Source organism: Sturnus vulgaris, chromosome 4, assembly GCF_052056855.1.
Source record: "Sturnus vulgaris isolate bStuVul1 chromosome 4, bStuVul1.hap1, whole genome shotgun sequence".
NCBI classification, from domain to species: Eukaryota; Metazoa; Chordata; class Aves; order Passeriformes; family Sturnidae; genus Sturnus; species Sturnus vulgaris.
In genome coordinates this window covers 28,148,285-28,170,482 of record NC_142246.1, presented here as the reverse complement: position 1 = coordinate 28,170,482, position 22,198 = coordinate 28,148,285, and the positions used below count along the sequence as shown (strand labels likewise).

Here is a 22,198-nt window from a genome sequence, read left to right as displayed (position 1 = left end):
ATGTCTCAAACTTGGAGCTACGTGCTCTGTGCCTCTACCAAAAATCTTCGTATCCATTGAAATCTGTAGATGAACGACTACTGTGATCTTGATACCCCACCTAGATTTTTTTGCTATTGGATCCTTTCTTCATCCATCAAATATACAGTTCTAGTCCTTTTGTAGTCCTGAGAAAATCACCCTTCTTGTGTAAGTGCTCTCAGTTTATCACCTTGCTTCCAGTAACTGTGCCTGGCTGTGAATCTAATAGTGGTAACTTGATTTCAGTGGCAGTAAAACTAGCTTTCAAGTAATTAATTTGAATTTATTTGGAACATTAACACATTTTTAAATGAAGTTGTGCATGAATACCTGCCGGGTTTTTCGGCACTGCTAGCACAAATCTATGTGTATTCCCCACTTCCCTGGGATTCTTTTCCTCTCTGGTAGTGCCTGCTTTCGCCCTGGAAGACAACTGGCCAATGCTAAATAGTGTAGACATTTCAAGGGTTGCTGTTAAAGTAGGCTTGGTAATTATGTTTGTTTATTTCCATATTTAAATATGTATACTTAAAACTGGTGTGAATAATTCTACTGTATATGTAAATCGAAGTTCTTACTAATGCTCACATAATTTTCCATTACTCGTTTCTTGAAGTCACATTCATTATTCAATGCCTATGATTTATTAGATTATGAGGTTTATGTTATGGATAGCAGCAAGTTTTATCTTCTCTTTGTACAATGCTAAGCACAGCTGGATTTTTACCAGGTAAACTGTAACACAAGTCATAAATCAAATATATTATATCAGTGCAGTCATGGGATAAGTAAAATTAGTTTTGAAGCATTTATGCAAATATCTGTTTTCAACAGTCCATGCTTAGATACGCATTCTTCTACTCTCAGAATACTGATATGATTATTCAAAGTATTTAATGGGTATTTGAAGACGTGTATATATATATATATATATATATATATATGTATTTATTCTAAAGCCATAAATATTAAATATTTTCTTGGGAAATAGAAAAATTTCAGTAACAATAGCAAAAATCAATACAGCATTGTTTGTATACAAACAATAGTTTAAGTACAATGTGGAGTCTGACTGGGCTGCTGAGGGTCCACTCTGCAGAGCACCCAACTGTCTTGACTGTGCAGAGCTAAAAATGTGAAAATAAATCCATGGTTGTGATGAAACTATACTTTGTTTTATAGGAGTGTTTTATTGAGAGTTATAAAGTTTTGGTTAAGATAGATTTCAGAATTCCAAAGCCAAAAACTGAGTATGGATGGAGTGTGATGCATTATAACTCACAATGTAGACAAATATCTTGTGTGGATTTTGGTCTGATGGTTTGGGGTTTTAGTGGGGGGGGGTTTCTTTGTTTGTTTGGGGTTTTAATGTTTGTTTGTTTGTTTTGTGGTGTTGGTTGGTTAGTTTTTTGTTTATTTGGGGGTTTGTTTGGTTTGATTTTAATTTTTTTGTTCTTTTATCATAACTCATGTATTTCATGTACAGATTTAAAAAATACTGTAAGAAATTCATAGAAAAAACTATTAGGGATCATTTAACAGAACAGTATCTCCTGTAACTCAGAAAGTACCATTATCTCACTGTTGTTTCACTCTGCCATCCAAACCATTTTAGTAATCAGACAAATTATTCTCTTTTTTGCCTGCATTTTTTTGTTTTCTGTGAAGGTAATGTGAAAACAGATGTTAAGGGTCATTTGTACAAAATTCCAGTTATTTTTTGTGAGATTGTGTTAGATGATGATTGTGTTGGATGATGATAACTGTCTGACTGTGTCTACCTGTGGCATTCAGGAGCTCAAGGATATTAGCCTGGAGTCTGCTGATTTCTTTTTTTTTTTTTTTGAGATAATTTTCCCTACCTACGTAGACTTAATAATAAATCTGCTAAACAATGTAATTTAATTTTAAATTATGAGAAAACAGTGGTAAACTGTTTTAAGTGTTACTAGCATTCGAGAGTATACAGCCACATGTCAGAGTCACACACTATTTCTTTCTTTTTAACTCTGCTCTTTCAGTGTCACAGTGACTAATATTTTTCTGAAGATTATTAGTTGAACTCAGAAATACAAAATATTTCTTCTTTGAAGTATTTTATAGATAGGAGTACCAGTTTTTGTCCCTGTCTGCAAAAACAATTTAATGGTGCTCTGCAGAGGTCTGTCCCCTACTAGGGAAACTGTAGTTTTTAATTACTTTTAATATGTTATTTAATGAGAAAATTAAACAGAGTAGGATGAATTAATTTTGTAATTGTAAGCACAATTATTGATGTGAAATAGATTTTAATTCCTTGGCTAAATTTTTGCTGTTATTATGAAGTGTCCCTGGTGTCATGACATATTTGAAAACTAAACACTGTATGGGGTGAGAATATTTATTTAGAGGACAGAGCATTTTATATAGATACACTTAAAGTTTCAAACTTATATTTGCTCTTCAACATCAGATAAAGGAAAAAAGATTCACAGGCTCCACATAAGTAGAAAAGCAAGGAAAGTATTTAAGTCCTTCACACCTTTAAATGTTTTTTACTATATGAAGGAATGGGAAAAGATCCAAACCCATCTTTATATGTCCTAAAGTTATGGATTTTCTAGGTGCAGAAATTAACAGTAAGTCATAAAATAATCCTCCAAAACCTTACTTCCATTATCTGAATAAATTTATTTTTGTTAAGAACAAAACGTTTTCATCTACAGCAGGTGGTCTTTTGTTTTCCACTCACTGTTATTTTGATGAAGGTAGTATACTATCTGCATCTATCACAGGGTACATGAACTTTAGAACTTCTGAAAACCTGAGGCCAGTGGCTTAGTCAGATACCAAACTATAGATTGGAATTTATCAGAGAAGTCCTGAAGTACACTATTATCCTACTCCATCCATCCACATTTAGATTCCCACTTCGAATATACCATGAAACTCTTCTCATTGCATCTTGAGAATAAAATATTGGAGAAATGGATCATAGAATGGAAAGTTATGCCTTATAAAGAATGTCTCTCAAACATGGAAGAATAGATAAGGAACTATAAAATTAGAAGTGGAAACATTAAATGCATTACTTCAAATTAGTTCTGTGCACATCTGAACTGTGAAGATCACAGCTGGGCAAATGTATAAATAGATTTTAAAGAAAAAGCTTAGACCAACTAATAGAAGATATATTTAGCAGCGTTGTTAAACACAGTAGTTAAGGTGTCACCTCAGAGTTTTAATAGCTGGGCAAGTATCATTCTGCACTGGTCCTGTTTTTATTATTTTTTTAATCAAATGCTGCTGACAGCTGGCAGGACAAGGTGTGTTGCTGGACAGACCTTGGGTCTGAGTTAGTATGGCAGTTCCTGAGATCTTGAAATTTCTTTTAAGAATATTAAAATCTTAATTCTATCATTATGCAATGGATTTTTTGGACCAGTTTTGGAACTCTTGGAGAGATGTTAAAATTTTGTTTTGATGAACATATATTTTTTAAGAAAGCCCTCTTACACCCATAATTAAATGTGATATTTTTGATGTTTTTAATCAGAAATGCTTCTAGTTTTGGATTGTTGGTATATTTCTTTTCACTTTTCTGGTATAACCTTTTTGATGTTGATATGTTAGGATTTGATCAGAGCAGGATTTGATCTAGCCTGTAGGACTTGCTAGTGACCAGTTTGTTCATGGGCATTTCAGAATGAAGTGATGAGCTGGACAAATTACTCTGCTTACAATACTCTGCTCCTAACGTGTACAATTTTGGGGGGATTTCCCCAAAACAGTGTTTAAACAGTTTCTACAGCTCACTCCTCTTGGCTTCTTCAAGGGAGAAATTGGATATCCTGTTTATTTTGAGTCTGCTGTGCTGTGTGTGCACAGTACCTCTATGATGTGAGCAGAGGAGTTCTTGTGTTCAGCTCGTCTCTGCACTTATAACAAGTTGTACGGCTACTCGGATGTAAGTATTGGACCACACAGAGATTACATTTTTAGCTTAGCTGTTATGAAATACTTTTATCTGTTTGGGTCTAAGATAATGTTAGAACATGATCATCTAGGATATCTCATAACAAATGTTACCAATAGGTCCCTTACATACAAAAATACAAGATATTTGAGACTGATTCATTTTAGTCCCTGCTGTAAGAAAAAAAGCAAACAACTTATAATAATAGTAATGTGCCAAAATATTGGAAGGACCTTTAAAATATCTAAATGGTTGCATCCCAAAAGATCACATTTCTGTTCTGTTAGGTAAGGATGTCTGGTTCCATCCAACTCTCTCTCTCTCTTTCTATCTATATCCATATACACATATGTATATACATATGTGTGTGTGTATATATAATATAAATAAATATAAGTGGTTTTTTATGTATGTATATCATACTTTTTGGAGTGTGTTCCTTCATTTTGTTACGAAACAACATACACGTGAAAGGAATATGTTGGAAACGTTTGTAAGTGATCAGGCAAGTTACAATGATAGAGTACAAACAGAACATAATATAATTGGTTTCCAGCTCAAAAATAATTCATCTAGTGTTTTAAAGGATATCATTTTCTCAAAGCACTGGAGGAGAACAGCAACATTTTTAATTAAAATCCCTTTCTATATCTCAAATTCTTCCTGTAGCAAATATTGTTGAACATTTTTTTTCTTCTCATTTTGAGAAGAAAAAATAGACGTGTAAATATCGTCTTAGTTTCTTAAAGGTACATCAATACATAAATAGAGACTCTTATTTTTGTTTTATATGAGACTCATGCTAAGAACATACTCAGATATGTGTGAGAAAGTTGATGGTTTCTATCTTTTTCTCTTCTTGTTCTTCTTCTTGAATTCCCTGAGCTCTCAAGATGTTGAAATCTTTTCTTGTGAAAACCTTTATTGTTTTTGGGTTTTATTGCCTCAATTGTCTCATAACTATGGCCAGTTTAAAAAAACAACCAACCAATCCAAAAAACCCACACAAAATCCTCCCACCCTGTGGCGTCAGTCTCAGAAAATTTTATTCCCTGCCTTCAGGTAAAAAGGAATACTTTTCCAAACTCAACTACTGGTGCCACTTTTAAGCTGAAATCATAGCTCAAACTCCTTACAGTGTTGTTGTTGTTGTCATCTGTTAAATGACATAATATAAGGATCTGCTTTGTATAGCTTGACTGTGTAAAATGCCTTATACAGAAGGATCAGGCATGTTACATAAAGGGAATAATGCAGACATCATCTTGCAATGACTGTACAACTGAAGTCTCACACTACTCTTTCTACATCTAGCTAAATCTCTGAAATAACATTCTTGATAGGAAAAGGTAGTTCATGATCAACCTATTTACTGATATGTTTATTTCCATGAAACCTGCTGAGTTACATTATGCAACCACAAAATTTTGTTAAGATTCTTGGAAACTTTTATTCACCCTGATCTAGAGTCAATTCACCTATTTTGACTCTGTAGTTATTTCTAACCAGAAAATAAAAGGACATTTGCAAGTTAATTTTAAAAAATGATCATCTAAACTTACAGAAATATAATGTAATAATATAAATTATGTATAAATATAAGATTATAAAGTAATAATTTTCCCAGCCTTTGCATAAATTTAGGGTTATTCTCTGACTCACCTTTCCCCCTTCCCAGTTTCTAGTTTTAAAAATATTATTCTAGATTATAAGTGCTGCTAAAGCTAGATATTAATGTCTAGAAAGATTTTTTTTTTTTTGCTTGATTATATTTGTGCTTATTTTAAGAGGGGAACATCATCTAGAATTATTTAAACTTTAACAAGACACCTGGCTTAAAGTACAAGCCAGACTACTTCTCATTTTTTATAGTTTCCGTCATGGTTTAGAATATCAAATACTTTATGAAACCAGTAGTTTCTAATTAAAGCACTGCCATCCGTCTATCTATGAAGGAAACTTTGATGCTTTGTCATCTTGATGAAAAATGCTTTTTATGTGTGTGTGTTTACTATACTTGCAAGTACAGTGTGCTCTTCCCTGCAGGAGCTTGTGCCTCAGTTGGCAGCGTTTCCTATCTGCTGCAAAGTGAGCTCCAAAAGTAGGACTCCAAAGTCTGCTCCTACAAGATGCTTTCTGTGAATTGCAACTATGTGATCTTGTTGCAAAGCACGTTGTATTACCTAGTGAATAGGTGGCTTACTTAAACTGAACAGCACAAAACACTTCTGATAAGTTCATATAAATTGATGGGTTTAAACTGGAAAAATACCCAACTGGAAGATTTATGACACTTCTGTATTTCAAAGGATATACATCAAAGGGCACTTTGCATCCTTATTTTACATTTTAATAGTTGAGTTGGCTTTGCCCTATAAATAATTAATACCACTAAGAATTTAACATCTGAAATGATAAATAGCACTTGGCAGTAATAATGTATTGTTTTTATGCTAACAGGGCATAATTCTACCAGCCGGATTTTGAAAAAGCATAGTAGGATAAATTGTATCACCACTTGATTTATTATTATAGAAAAATGGAAAGATCAAACTCCTGGGTCTTGTCACATGGGTACTTCAGTGCTGTCAACCTTTTAAAAGGTAGAGGCTGTGTTGAATCTGTCTTTTGTGTACGTGAAGTTTTCCACCCTCCAAGCCTTTTTGGGGAACACCAGTGAACTGTCTTGCCCTACATTCTGGCAGTGGCCAGTACAGATTGCAAGAAATATTTCAGAAAGTCTGTTTGTGAATGTTTGGTTGTTGAAATCCTAACAGGATGGCTTTCTTTCCAGCTTCAAATTTCTATTACTTAATCCTGGGCTTATATTTTGAATCACAGGGATTTAGTGCTGAATTGAGGCATGGAGTTCTACAAATTAGTTACATAGCTAGGCTAATTTTTTTTCAAGTTTTAATTTACTTTTGCTCCTCTCTTTCATTTTCAATTGACAACTCTCTGTGGCACTCACTTTTTCTCTGCTCTGCCTCTTGCTGTGTTTTATCTTTCTGCTATGTACCACCCTTATACTACCTCCAAATTAAATAATTTCCTTTTCTAAACTTTGTTGTTTATATGCAAAGCTTTAATTTCTTTAGTCACATTTTTGTTCCATTTCTACATTGCTTAATCTTCCAGGAAGAATAATTTCTTCCAGGATCATTTTTCAAAAGCATGTACATCTTTCATAGCAGTAAATCCTTAGAGATTCTTGCAATTAATTATTTTGCCCACAAATAATAATGGGAATATTGATAGATAGAACATCTAGAAGTCCTCTGTCCCAGCCTCCTGGGTCAAATGTTATAAACAGCAGAGCAAGTTCAGCTGGTGTCCTGAAAACCTCCAAGTATGGAGTGTTTTTCAACATTGTGCTCACACACTGTCCTCCTCTCCTAGAAAAATGGATTTTCCTAATGTTCAGTCTCAGACTAGCAGTGTGCAATTTGTGGTGTTGCACCTTTGTTATATTGTTACAGCTGAGGCTCCACATCTTTGTAACTGCTCCCCATGTAGTTAAATTTTTTGTTCTATTTCCCCATCCATGTATTCACCAGACTAAAGGAGCTCCAGCTGCCCCAGCATCATCTTGTAAGTCGTGTTCTCTGGGATCCTGACCATCTTAGTGGCCCTGCACAGAACTTTGGTTTTAAGTCACTGTTGAGCTGGGGTGGGGCTAATGCAGAACTGGCCATGTATTCCAGATGTGATCTCATCAGGATCAAGTAGAGGGAGACAGAAATTTCCTTTGGTCTCATATTTAACTTGGCATGTGCTGTAAGCTTTGAATGTATTTCAGCAGGATTGGTACTCAGATAATTGTTTACCAGCCTGTTTACATTCATGCCATTATTCTTCCTTTGTGTGTCTTGGTAGCAATTGTTAGATTTTTATTGCCCTTCTCTGGAGCTCTGCTATTCAGCATTATCAGCTCCTCACTTATGGAAATCACCTACAGATTTCTTGGTGGGGGGAGGGGGTATGTTCCATATCCTCATCCAAGTCCTAAACAAAATTTCAGTGTAGGACTAGTTATGGAGTAGTTTGAGTTGGAAAGGACCTTTAAAAATTAGTCAGTTCAACTTCACTGCAATGAGCAGGGACATATTCATCTAGGCAAGGCTCAAAGACCCATCATGCCTGACGTCCTTTTATGTTTTCAGGGATGGGGCATTCATCACTTCTCTGGGCAACAGGACTTTTCAAATATCATGGAGAGTGGCTTGGCAACTACATTAGTAAATTCCCTCAGGACTCAGTAATCAGGTCTCATTGACTTAATTGTGTTCACAACTGTGTTCATGTGGTCAGAAACTGGATTTTCTGTTACAGGGAGAGAAGTTTTCCTACCTCAGTCCCTATCCTGCTGTCCACCCACTGGGGAGATGAGGGAAGAGAAGGTGCCAGTGAAGAGAAGAAAAACAGTGTGGAGCATGTCAGCTTTCTCATCCATTGTTACTGGATTATCATTCTTGCTTATCATGGGGACATGCCTTCTTTGGCCTGCATTTTCTGGCTGACATAGCTGTAGAAACCCTTATTCTTCACATCCCTTGCCCAGTTAAGCCAGCAGCACCTTGGACCTCCTAACCACATTCCTACACAGCCAGGCAGCATTCCTCTCCTCTTCCCAGGATATCTGTCCCTGCTTCTACTGACTGTATTTACTTCTTGTCCATTATTTTGGTCAGCAGATCTCAACTATGTTGGTCTCTTTCCTTCCTTTTTTTACCCAACTAGCAGTTTGCTCTTGCAAACAATTTGCAGCTCCTCAGATTCCACAGAAGAACATGACTGGCTGTGCCAAAAGCCTTTCCTAAAGTAGTGTTTGTCATTGTCTGCATACATATAAATTCCCATACAGAAATCTCTTGCTGACTAGACAGAGTGTACGCAGGCTGTTGAATTTACTGAGCATTTCTTCAAACATATATGACTCAGAAATGTCATTAGTCAAACTGGAATTATAGTCTGCATAAAGTGACTGAAGTGTTTTGAAAATTGAATATAGTTCAGTGTTCATGTTAATTGTTACAGAGTGCTCTGTAAGTTATATAATTGTTCTAGAATGGTCTATATTTTAGGCTGCTATTAAGCATCAATCAAAAATAATCTACCTTTAACAAATTTTTCAAAACATGCAATAATATTGAAGAAAACGTTATGATAGAGTTCATAGAGAAACTACTGTGGAATGTGTAGAGATTGTTAATTGCTGTATTTGAAAGGAACAACATCTCGTACACATGCAAATAAAGGTGATATCATAAAAAAAGCCTGAAAACAAACCAGCCAAACAAAAACCCTGCCAACAAACAAACAAAAAACCAAAAAACACGTTAAAGGCTAGTTTTGCTATTTTTTAGGAACTAAGGATTTACGGGGGTTTTGTTTCTTTAGATTTTTTTTATATCAGCCATTTCATGGTTACACTTATTATAGGGCAATTGAGAGATACTGTATTTCAGTTGGTGAAAAAAATATCATTGTTACATAACTTTAAACATTTGTATATAAGTAAAATATATAGTACTCATTTTAAGTATTGGCAGAGGTCTGGGAAAAACTCCTTTGAATCCCATTGTTCTAAGTATCTTTATAAATAATGACCTTTTTTCCTCCCTTATGGTTTTATCTCAATACATTTTCACTCAAATTTATTTTTGTAACTCCTGAAGAAAATAGGTTAAGGGCTTCCCTTTAAAAAATATTTTTACCATTTTAAAAAATTGTTTCTAACTCCTTTTTCTTTGTGTTTTTTAATTGGGTGTGTGCGAGGGACTGTAATGTGCTTTTCCTGTTTTGCACCTATAATTTAGTTTAATAAACTAAAATGAAAATAGCATTGTGTTTTTATTTTTGTAGATAAATTATCATACTGATATGGTATTGACTTTTTTTTGCAGTCTTTATTTTATTTTCTGGGAAAAATACTTTGAGAAAAGGGGAGTTAGAGAGAATACTTACAGACTGGATATAAGTAATTATGATTTCTGTAGTTTACTGTTCTCCTCTTATTCCCAGAATGGAAGGAAGATGGAAACTAATTTAAGTTTTCTTCTTTTTCTTTTTTTTTTTCCACGTGTCCTCAGTTCCATGCATAGTAATATTGAAAAACTTGTCATATTAATCATTTTTAAATCTAGGCCTTCACCCCTTCTCAGTACTCCTAATTAATCATTAGCATGTACCGTCATTAAAAAGTCATTAATTTTGGCATATACTAATGTCAATACAAGATCAAATTAACCTAATAAAACAACATATAATCTATTCCAGACCTCTGCATTATATTTAGCCCAAGGGAATAAAAAAACTGATGGCTCTGCCAAAAATTTTTTGTTATTTAAAACTGAAATCTGTATGATAGACATATGCAGAAGAAAAAAAATTACGTATAAAGTGTACTTATTAACATTGTTTTATTACTCTTGATTCAATCTAATTTCTTACCCATGTAAACTTAGACTCTAATATCAGAATGGTACTGCATGTATTTTATCTCAGAATCTGTAGAGATAAGATGGCAGATTTTTAAGAAATGTGCTAAAACAGGCATATAAGAGCATTTAGCATTCTGGTACCATGTTGCTTGTTTTAATGTAGTCCTTTGTTTACTCAGCGTTCATTTTTGTTTTGCTGGTTATTTTGCAGTCTTTTTGCTCCTAATATCATTCAGTGGCAGCTTTAATTCATCATGCAATTGTTAAATACATTCTTGAAATATACTGTGAAGTCTTACATATCAAGAAAGCTTGTTTGTAATGTAGGATACTTCAGCCAATGCAATCTGTCTTCCTAGAGAGCTGTATAATAGTGCAGATACTCAGCATTATGTGACTATATCTATCAGTGTGATGCTTATGAAATAGCAATGAAAAATGCAATTAAAATCTGAAAATACATTCTGGAAAAGGTGCCTTTCTGAAAATGTTTGAGTTCTTGATATAATTAAGCTTTAAGCTCTTTATGGTGTTGACAACCAGGAGCTTGGAGACAGAATACTTTGATTGTGGGAACTAACACATTATTTAATAACACATTTTTCCTTCTACTTTTTGCATTATTATGTAAATTGTTTATGATTAAGATAGGGACTAAAATGGCTCTGAATGTTTGCAAACTTTGGATTTGCAAAGATGAGGTCAGAAATGTAGAGTTAGGATGCTTTTCAGTCTGCATATAGCATTTTAGACCTGTTAAGTTAACTTTCTTGAACATTTGTAGAAAAGTGTGCATGATGATGAAGGTAGTACCAACTTAAATTATGACTTTGCATCATGGCATTAAAAGGCAATACTTCTCTGAGAGAAAAACTTCAAAACTCTGGGTAACCTCAGTGTAAGGATAACAAAGTAAAATTGAATTGCTGAAGGTATCAACTCAGGTTGCTTATGGTGTCCATTTCTCTTTGACTATTATGATAACACTTGGGCTTCTAATATAAGAATTTGAAATAAACTTTGTTTGACCAGGTTGTCATAATAGGGTTGATTTTCACTAGGTGAAAAATAAAAAGACAAAGCACTAGATCTCATCCTTTGTCACATTTATATTATTTTTAAAAACTCTGTTAAGCTATTAAAACTCAGATACTGAAAATTATATTGAATGTATTTGCTGAAATACTGACAAGAAGTGAGCAGCAGAAATCTCAGTGTCTTCACCTGACTCATGATTTCCCGTGCAGCAGGCACCAGGAACCTCTTCATTTCACTGTATGAGTTTCATGTTAGTTCAGCATATTCCTGGTGTGAGCCTTAAAAATATGTTCTGTTCTCTTTCTCTTTTTTGTAATGCAAAAAATTGAGATAAAATCTTTAGGTTTCAAATGTAAGTCGCATGCACCAAAAGGATCTGATTTTTTTTTTTTCAGAAAGGTATATCAGGCAATGAAAGAGGTTGCCCAAGGAGACAGTGGAGTCCCAGTCCTTGAAGCAGTCAGAGTTCGAAGTGGACAGTGTCCTGAGCTAGCTGCCATGAGCAAGCAGTAGGCAGCATGAGTCAAACACCAGAGATGCAGTCCAGTTGCAATTATTCTGTGTTTCTATTGCTGTTTTAACTGACTGAAGGAATACATGCACCACTACTGATGCTGAATGAAAATATTTCCTGTAATCCAAGGCACACTTCTAAATTTCTGTGGTTTTCAAACCTGTTTTTCACGTATATTCTCAGGTGAGATAAGTTGATAGGTTTATATACCAGGCAGATCAAATATTATATATCTTTTCTTTGAAAGCTTGATGCTTTTTTATCTGTTTGAGTAATTCATGCTTTATTATTTGACAGCTGCACTTAGGTCTGACTATGGCATGTGGATACCTTTCTTTTGCAGTGTGCACAATGGTACACTATTCAAACTGGATTTGTGCTTTCTGGGGCTTCATTTCTGTTTTCTGTCGAAAGAACATAATCAAACAGGTAGCTCTCAGTCTATTGTCAGCCCAATTTTCAGGGCCTTTCTTCTTCTGTTTTCCATTCTGTATCTAAAAAAGGATCCTGCTCACCCTTCTCTTGTGAGTATTGAGGAAAATAAGTATGTGAATAATTTACTGCATATTTAATTGCACTACAAACAACTTATGTAGGTATTCTTGAAACTGCCTTACTGTCTGCACAGTAAGAAATTGTTTCATTTTTCTACTTCTTCTTCCACAAAAGCACCCCACACATATAGATTATGTCAGTTATTTAGACAAGAAAAAGGTACTTTGTTTTCTTGCTATACAATAAAACTGTCAGTTATTGGTGATCACTACTGTAATTTTATCATAATCCTGAAAGTCAAGGCAAATATAGTTCTTAAATCAACTAAGTGTACATACATTTTGCTGAATAATGAAGTCAGCAATAAGTGCTGAAACTTACTCCTTAAATATGTTTCTGTTTGTATTCAAGGGCAATATTAGAACAAATTATGATGCCTATAATAACCAAAAGGGCAATCACTGAAAATTCAGATATACTTCATTATCAATCTTTTATAATTCTTTCTTTCCTTTTTTGTTTTTGTTTGTTTTATATTTTTTAATATTAAAAATGTTTGGAAAAATATGCAGATATGCTGCATTTGGATATCTGTTGTATCATATCTTACAACATAAGATGTTGTATGGAAACAACATTATTTCCATTTGTCTGTGGATGGACTCAGTAAAGTACTGTAGATTAAGCATGGTAAAAATATATTCTGCAAAAATTAATAATGTATAAATTTTAATGTATTCTACCATCTTTTGATTTTTCTTTAATTATGTGGCTTAGATACGTGCAGTGTTATAGAGTGGGCTTAAAAGATATTTAAATGCATTTTATACAAGGATTTCCTCAACAAAGATGAGGTATCTTGCAAAGATACATACTGTGTGTAATAGTTTCTGCGTGGAAATTTGAAAAGAATTATAGACAGAATGTCAGGAAAAGGTTTTCAAAAGTCAACTGCTCCACCCTTTGCTGCAACATAGCTTAAACTGTGCATCATTACTGACACGTCTGTCCAAAAAATTATATAAAATCTTTTCGGATGGATATTGCACAACTTTGCAAGATCTTTCTGGTTCAGTTTCTATATTCTACTGATACCCACTTGATTCTCAGTTCCTTAATTCCAAGTGCACTGTTTATTGTTTTATTATCAGTAGGCATGAATCATGTGTTTCCGTATTTTATTATCTTGTGCTTACTTTCTGTTCACCAGTTTGAACAATGTCATCAATTTTAGCCCTTCTTTGTATGTCTCTCTTACTTTCCCCCCCACCCACACCCCTTATTATTTAATGTTTATTTGCATTGTCTCTTGTGTCATCCTTATCCTGCTTTGGTTTTTCATTGCTTTTGCATCTCATAGATCTCATGGGCATCTTCCAGCTTCCTACAAATAGCTTGTTTGGTTATCCCTTCTGGTAGAGTTCATGATATTTTTCAAAGGATTCAAGGTAAGTTGATCTTTACTGCCACTCTTCTGCCTTTTAAAAGATAAATGCCAATTCTGCCTTCTAGTTTTCACCTTTACAGTTTGCTCTCATCCATCCTTTATGAGTTCACACAGACTTTGTACTCATAGGCTGTATAATTATGAGCCACACAGCAAAAACTACTGTGCTAAAATATGAATAGATCAGTAGAAAAAACAATTTGTACCAAGGACCCAAAATCTAGCGTATAAATATGCATATTTATTTACTTTATGATTACTCTGGTGCCCTGGAAAAAACATCCCTGTTGTACATGTTGCTCAAAGACAGCCGAAGGAAAGCTATTTTACAGACTGTTGCTTTCAGCTGTCCAGGCTTCCTGCTGTTGCTTCAGCAAGTGCCAGAGCATACTTTCATCTGTTTAGTGGAGGTGACAGGAGCACATGGGTCTTCTCATGCCCTTCTCCATACAAACAAAGTCTTATTTTAGTTGTTCACTTAAATGCAACACACAGTGCCTACCTATTGCTTCTTAACTTTGTGTTTGGGTATTGGCTAGAATGGAAGAGATACTATCTTAAGTCTTGTGGTGGAGGCAAATGATCAAGTAGACACCATGAAATTATGACTTTCAATGTCTCGTCGTTCCTTTGTATGAGGAAAAGGCAGGATAAATGAGAAAAGATGTGCAGTTGCATTTGGAAGTTCAAAATCTTGGGGACAAGAGACAGTAGATGCAGAACTTATGGACACAAAGCGACATAGCTGCCCCTTGACCATGAACCAGTACTGTGACTGCAATGCATTGAATCTTCTATGAGACTGAAGAAGTTGATGGGAAAGGAGGGATGGAAAAGGGAAATCATTGTTAATTTAGAAAAATAAAAATATAAATAAAAGAAAAATAGAAAAAAAGGCAGGCAGGTGAGACAAATCAGAAAAGTGCTGAAGAGGGATACAGCAGCTGAAGCAAGAAAATATATTTGCTTGAGAAAATATATTCAGCCACAGGAGGTCTTGATATAATATAAAAGAATACCTTTAGCTTGAGGGCATCTGTGTGAACTGGTTACTGGCCTTGAGACCTTTAGCCTTTTAAGTAGTACAAGAAGCAGAAGGACACAGGACGGCTCTGTGATTTGAGAGCATTCTGTTGGTGCTTGGTACTTGCTGTGAGACTTGCTTGTGCTGCAGATCACACATTGATTCAGACCTTTCTGTTCCTTTTAGAGACTGTTGCTGCACTTTGAACAGATCTTCTGATTTAATTTCATCCAAAAGGAATCCCCTTCACATGCAGAAAAACTAGCCCACAATGTGAGCCAACATGGAGTAAGTGGGGAAATGAGGGATTACTGCACTCTACTGCTCTGAGCTATGTCACTGTTGTAGACACCTTTTAGCTAATATTTTATCATTTGCTGATTTTGTGTACCTCAAGATGAAGGTCATTTCACTCAGTGGGCTTGAAAATATCTAGGTTATACAACTATTCATAAATGCATACATCCTTTTCTTGCAGGATCTTAATCCTTTATCACTGGTGCACCAATTAAAACGGAAAACCAATTTATTTTGACCTTTCAACTAAAGAAGAAAATGAGAAAGCAGGAAAAAATGCATAAGAAATGCCAATATTCATCAGTATCTATCAGAAGCCTTTCTTCTCCTTTGGGTGAATTAGTTTGCTAAAGAGCTACCACTTCACTCTAATTTCTTTTTCACCTTCGGCAAGTCTCCAAGGAAATTTTAACTAAGAGTCCTTTCACTGGAGTTTGCCTTCTTGAAAAGCACTGCTTTTACTTTGAATTATTTTCCTTCTAATCTAACTTTCAAGAATTTTGTCCTTTTGTGACCAATCTGAACTACATTACCACTTAATCTTCCCATTCACTCTTTATTCTCTGTTAATTGGAGCCAAATGGGAAGAAGTGCCTATCCACCCTTATTACTCCTCATGAAAGCATTTCAGAAGCTTACTCTTCACCCTGTCTCCTGTTTGTGTTCATAAAAGATGTTAGCCAAACGCCTATATTATCATTGAGGTCTGTGCTTTGGTTCACTCTTCACAAATACATTCTCTAATTATCTATCTAACCCGAAGATCCTTCTGGTCTTCAACGGAAATACCAAAGTGGTAATGTTGTTTGGGGTTTGTTTTGTTTTTCTTCTTTAAGTTTGTACGTGTCCTTTGCAGTCACTTAGCAGCTTTTTTCTCCTTTTTGGTCTGAACCTCAAAACAAGTGGATTCATCCATGCTCCCTTACTGTTCTTCCTCAACAAGATGTGCTACATGAATTTGAATTCTTCAATCTCCTTAGATTGTTATTACTATCATTACACATCAGCTGTATGAGGTAATAATCAGGTGGCTGGTGAATCTCAAATCCAGCCTAACTTATGATTCTTGAAGTGACCTGTAACTTCTGTTCCACTAGCACTGAGATGGGTTTTACATTTGCTGTTGGGGATTGGACCATTTGCTTCCTTAATCAGCTGCTTTGGAGGGTGTCCATTTCAACCTCCATGTCTGGTACTCCTGCATTCCTTTCCAGATGGTCAATCTCTTCTTCACTTCCTCATGCCTAATGTTATTGATATCCTTTTATATCATATAGGCTTCTCTGTTTGACCACTTTTTTTATAGGTCTTCTGCCAGTTTCCTAAAGGATATGTGCAAGTACTCTTTCATTCCTGATTTCTGCTTTTGGAAGATATGGGTCTGTGTTCTCTGGTTTCAGCACAGAACCTGAACTGAAGAATTTTCCTCCACAGTGCCTTTGTGGCCACAACAGCAGGTAGCTGCTCTGTGTCCAGCCTGCATCCTCACAGCTGTAGGCTGAAAATGATCTGATGACAAAGGTGATTATGATGCAGTGCTTTTGAGGGGTTGAATTGTGACACAAAACTTTTTTCTGAAGTCTCTTCTCTAATCTGCCTCTAAACTTTCCCTGTTATGAAAGTCAGCAAGCCATTGAAGTGTTGATTCACAAATGCACATCTTGCATTGTGCTTCTGTGATCAGTTTAGACACGCCATAGGAAATTTATGATATCTAAGAACCCGCTATCATCCCTCGAAATGATGCAGTACATTTTTTTCAGGTTTTCGTGTGAAATTATCCCCTTTACAAAGCTTCTCCCATTTGTCAGCTTAACTGATAACTTCTCAACGATTTTTGCCATGCTGAGCTATATGCAAAGAGATTAGGCAGGTCCCTTTTCCATTGTTTTAACATTCCTTGAAAAACTGAAAGTTAGTACTTTTACTCCCTTTGCACTACAGAGAAAGAACTGGAAGCTATAATTTAGGAGATGAGAGTTCTATTGAGCAGGCTGTTAAATAAAAGAGAAGCTATTTTCAAGCAACTTTGTGACATTTCTTACACTTTCATTTTCTTTGCCCTGATAGCACAAGATGGATCTCTGCAGCAAGCTACTTTGCTTTATTTTATTGAGTGTATCAATGGAGCAAGGTTTTGTTTATTGAAAGATGTGTAGACGTTCTTTTGAAAAGCATGCACTGTTTGTACTGTAATACTAAATAACTGTCTGAACTTAGATAATATTAAGACTTCAATGTTATGTAGTCACACTTCTTGAGTAGTAAAATTGTTTGATACAACACTTTTTCCTCACATGAAAATAATAATTTTTTCTTTTGACAGTAATAGGTTCCTCAGACTGGACTGCTTTGAAAATTGATTTCTTTAATGCTCTTTAATGCTACAATGTGATCAAGGAAGCAGAGTAATAGGTCCTACTTAATATTTGTTTTGTTGTAAGAAAAGCACACTTTGCTAAATACAAGTGGCAGCCAAGGGAGCTACTGAAGGATGTGCTTGGCTGTGAGTACCTCAGTACCTCCATGGCTCATGAGGTTATTGTAAGTTAAGTCTTTATAAATAGAGTCATATTATAGCAAAAAATTTAGGAAGGTACATGCGCCTTAATATAAGAAAGTAAAAATTAAGAATCAAATTTCTTTGGATGCTGAAATCTAAATCAGGGAATATTTTAAATATGGGACTCAGACCTGCAAGTGAGAGTCTGAGCTTGTGAAATTTCTCTTAAAATGGCTCTCAGTCTTTTCTGATGGAACAGCATGGATTTTAATATTAAAAAAAAGTCTTTTGGGACAAAGAATGTTTACATTAAGGATTTTGAGGGCAAATTACTTCATTTTTTTCCAATAAATTTTTTATTACTTGTATGAACTGGATGGTTACTTAGAAAAGAGCAACCATTAGAGTAATGTGGTTCAACTATTATATCAATAGACTATTCATCACAAACTAAGGAGGTAAAAAAAATAATTGTCCCTTTCACAGACAGGGTAAGTACTCTAAAAAGTACATAAAAGAGAAACTATAGTCTAGCCAGTTTGTGGAATCCAATATTTAAATTCATTTGTTCTGATGACAATATCCGATTTTTAGCATATCATCAATCAGAATCAGAATCTTATTTCAGAACTACCAGACATGCTGAAATCAACAAGTGAGATAATTTTTCTCTGCTTAGCCATGCTAAGTGTTCACAAGCTGTGCTTGTTCTGGTTTTTCATTCTACTTAGAGAGATCTGGGTGATAAAGGCAGACTAGGAACAATGTGAAGCATTAAGATGCAAAATAACATACAAAGAAAATGAACTGTGATTATTTAGTCTAAGCAATAATGTATCTGAAGGGCAAACAAAAGTAATTGCATTATAGCGCTGGAGTTTCAGGCTATGTAGAAAGAAAGATAGTAGAGGCAATATAGTAACTTGCCTAAAGAAGATATCGAATCTGCCTTTAAGGGAAAGAATAAGAGAAAACCAAACCACTCTGTCTGTAGTGGTTAAGGTAGAGCTGATTTCATAATAGTCAAAGAGGATAATATTCTTTACAGAACGTCTCCACTAAGCTCACTGCTCAATTCAAGACATGCTTTATCATTTTTGAATAGGTATAAGTGCTGCCAGAATGGTTACTAATGCTTGTTTAGCACTTGTTTTTTCTGCTGCTCCACTTAGAGATTAGTGTCACAAGAGCTGAAGTTTTGGTTGTGTCAGGCTTATTGAAATAGCAAGGTGCAAACATGAAAAACACAAAACACATAAGTGCATTAACACAACCTAGTTCATGCATGTGACTGAATGAATTTCAAGGCATTGAAACCCAAATAATCTTTTTACTTCTCAAAATATATAAAATACTACATTAGTTCATTAGAAAATCAACATCAGTTCAGTGCAGTTCACTGGAATACACAATAAGGGTAGGTCCTAAAATTGTTTGTAGAAACTCCTAGAAAAATGTCAGAACCTCTTCTCTATTTTAATTTTCGTATGTGTACACAACAAACCAGTGGGGCTGTACAATTTCTTTTTCTTATAGGTAAATATTTTTACATATATTTGTTGATATTATCAACAACATTGACTGCTACTGTACAGAGTATATTTATTGTCCCCTTATATCAGTTTTAAATTTTTCTTTCTGAAGTCAGGCAATCACTTACCTGAAAAATAAAAGAATAACATATGATTAGATTTTCAGCATGACTAAATTATCTTCAAGATTTTGTACTGAAATTACAACCAGGATTAAAACGCAGGGAAATGGATTAAATAAACTGTGCAATTTATGTGGACAAAATAAGCACACCCACACCATACTCAATACTGCTGGCTCATGGACAGCTTGTTTCCACCAGAACCCCGAGGTCCTTCCCTGCACAGCTGCTTTCCAGCACCTCAATCCCCAGCCTGTGCTGGTGCATGGGGTTACTCCTGCCCAGGTACAGGACCCTGCACTTGCCTTCCCTGAATTTCCTTTCTGCACATCCCTCCAGCCTGCTGAGGCCCTTCTGAAGGGCTCACAGCACTCTGGGGTATTGGCTGCTCCTCCCAGCTTTGTGTCATCAGTGAACTTGCTGAGGATGCCTCTGCCCCTTCATCCAAGTCATCAAGGAGTAAGTTAAACAATTCCCAATATTGAATGGTGGCAGACACCACTGGTGTCAGGCCTCCAACCAGACCCAGCGTCACTGACAGCGACTCTCTGGGGTCAGCCAGTTCCCAATCCACCTCACCATCCACTCATCCAGACCACGCTTCCTGAGTTTGCCTACGAGGATATCATGAGAGACCGTGCTGAAAGCCTTGCTTGAGCTCAGGTTAAACAATATCCACCGCTCTCCCCTGATCCCTCCAGGTAGTCATCTCATCATAAAAGGCAATCAGGTTGGCCAAGGATGATTTGCCCTTAGTGAACCCATGCTCCTGATCACCTTCTTGTTACCCATATGGATAGAGATGGCCTCCAGAATGAGACATTCCATCACTTTTCCAGGGATTGAGACCAGGCTGACTGGCCAGTAGTTCTTTAGGTCCTTCTTCTTACTCTTTTTGAAGGCTGGCGTGAGATTTGCTTTCTTTCAGTTCTTAGGTACCTCTCCTGACTGCCACAACCTTTCAAGATGATAGTGAGCAGCCTCACAATGGTGACATTAAAGGACACATCTATGCTTAAATGAAAGATAGCACAACTCACACTATAATGGAATAAAATAAAATATTTAAACATGAAATAGGGGTTGCATCTTATTGTCATGATAGGTATATATTTTATATTAGTATAGGTAGTTTATAACTGAAGAACTAGGTCAGGCTCCACACTTTCAAAAACCGTTCTAAAGTGACATATTTTCAGGGAATTTTAGTTCCAGTTAGTTTGGGTAGTAGTCTGACTTTTCTTTCTTTTCAATGTTTTTTCACATAACTTTTTTCCTTAGTTTGTTTCTCTTTAGACATTGCTGCACTGTACTACAGTAATTTCTTCCCTAGCTTTACCCTGATATTTACAAAGTGTCAACTATTATTGTCAGCAGATGGACGAAGGCAGGTGTTCCCATCAATCCAGATTTTTGCCATTCCAGTTAATAGCTTGCTATCATTTTACCTTTACTTTTGGCTATTGAAATTCAGTTATCTTTCTTAGTAATCCAGGAAAATACTTTCTTGTTATGTTGTTTATACCACTATCCATTTTATTTATGCAAGACTTTAGCTGCCTACATTTTTCCTTCAATTGTACATCCATAATCGCATCCAAGCACCTTTTTTCTCCAAATGAAATTATTTTCCAGCTCCACATTATTGCATGTGTGAATGCAATACAAATAATTTCCTTTGTATCTACCTTCCAATCTTTTGTGTACACCTTCCATTTTATCAATAACATAGCTACTAATATATTTAATCTCCCTAATCATCCCTATCACTGTCCCTTTGCATTACCTGCTTTTTGTGCCATCCTACCAAGCTGAGTATTCTTTTTCCATCTTCACTATAATTTACTACTGCTACAATGGTTCAGTCACATTTCTTCTGATATCATACATATCCTATTTTTTTTCCTTTGGCATGGCATGTTTGTATGCTTAGATGTTTTATCTGTGCTTTTTCATACCAGTGCAGCCAGATCATCCAAATTCCACTCAATGTTAACTTCTGCTATGATGCCTACAAGGCAACAGACACTGAATGCCTATTAATTTATAGAACATCGGATGTAGGCATTTTGTTTAAACCTTACTTTTCTATTATTATAATTTCCCCCTCCCCTTTTTGTTTAATATTCCTTCTTCAGAATATGAACTTTTTAGACAGAGTTTGAGTTTAAATATATACTCAGAGACCGTGCAGGATATCACATCTAATATCAGAACTTTTGAAAACCTTGAATATTATTGATAAGAATGGATTTCCTGACCCACGAACTACTTGAAAATAAACATGTATTTGGTGTATGTTGTTATTATTAAGGAAGTCAGAAAAAATACCATGCAAACTTGAAATATAAAATACTATTTATTAATGTTTTAGTCAATTCAGAATAATCAACACTTCATTTTGCTTTTCACTGTGCTACTGCATGTAAGTTCATGATCCTAAGGAAAAAGCCTGTATTTTAGTTAGCAGAGTCCTTTACTGCCTTCTCACTGCCCACTTCACAAGATGCATGATAAATTATTGGAGGATCTATCAGAACTCTGTTCTTATCTCACATAATAAGAGTTTACATTCCTGACCCAGAGAACCACACCTTCCAAATTCTTTTCTCCAGACCAAGGAATTTTGAATTCTGTGGTCTTAGGCAGGAATTGCAGATGTTTTTTTCACTCTAATGTCTTTCATATACCAATGTTGTTGATAGATTTGCAGAATTTTGTAACATTAAAGGTCTGGATTTGATCTCGTGCAAGGAGATGTTATTTTATCTAGGTGGAGTGAGTTTATAAGAAATAGTTACTGACTT

General features: G+C 35.3%; 1 protein-coding gene across 16 annotated transcripts in view; it reads left to right on the top strand.

Moving 5' to 3' along the window:
* Positions 1–22,198, top strand: part of SGCZ (sarcoglycan zeta) — a 412,929-nt gene that overhangs the window by 269,509 nt on the left and 121,222 nt on the right. For 2 of the 16 annotated variants that reach the window (XM_088163428.1, XM_088163427.1), the window contains exon 2: positions 15,124–15,210. The exons of 11 other annotated variants lie outside the window; for them this stretch is intronic. The gene's annotated coding sequence lies outside the window, so the exon portion shown is untranslated. Of the gene's footprint in view, positions 1–12,380; positions 12,401–15,123; positions 15,226–22,198 lie in introns of those variants that run through there. 3 more of the 16 variants (XM_088163425.1, XM_088163424.1, XM_088163426.1) reach the window with 2 other exon arrangements.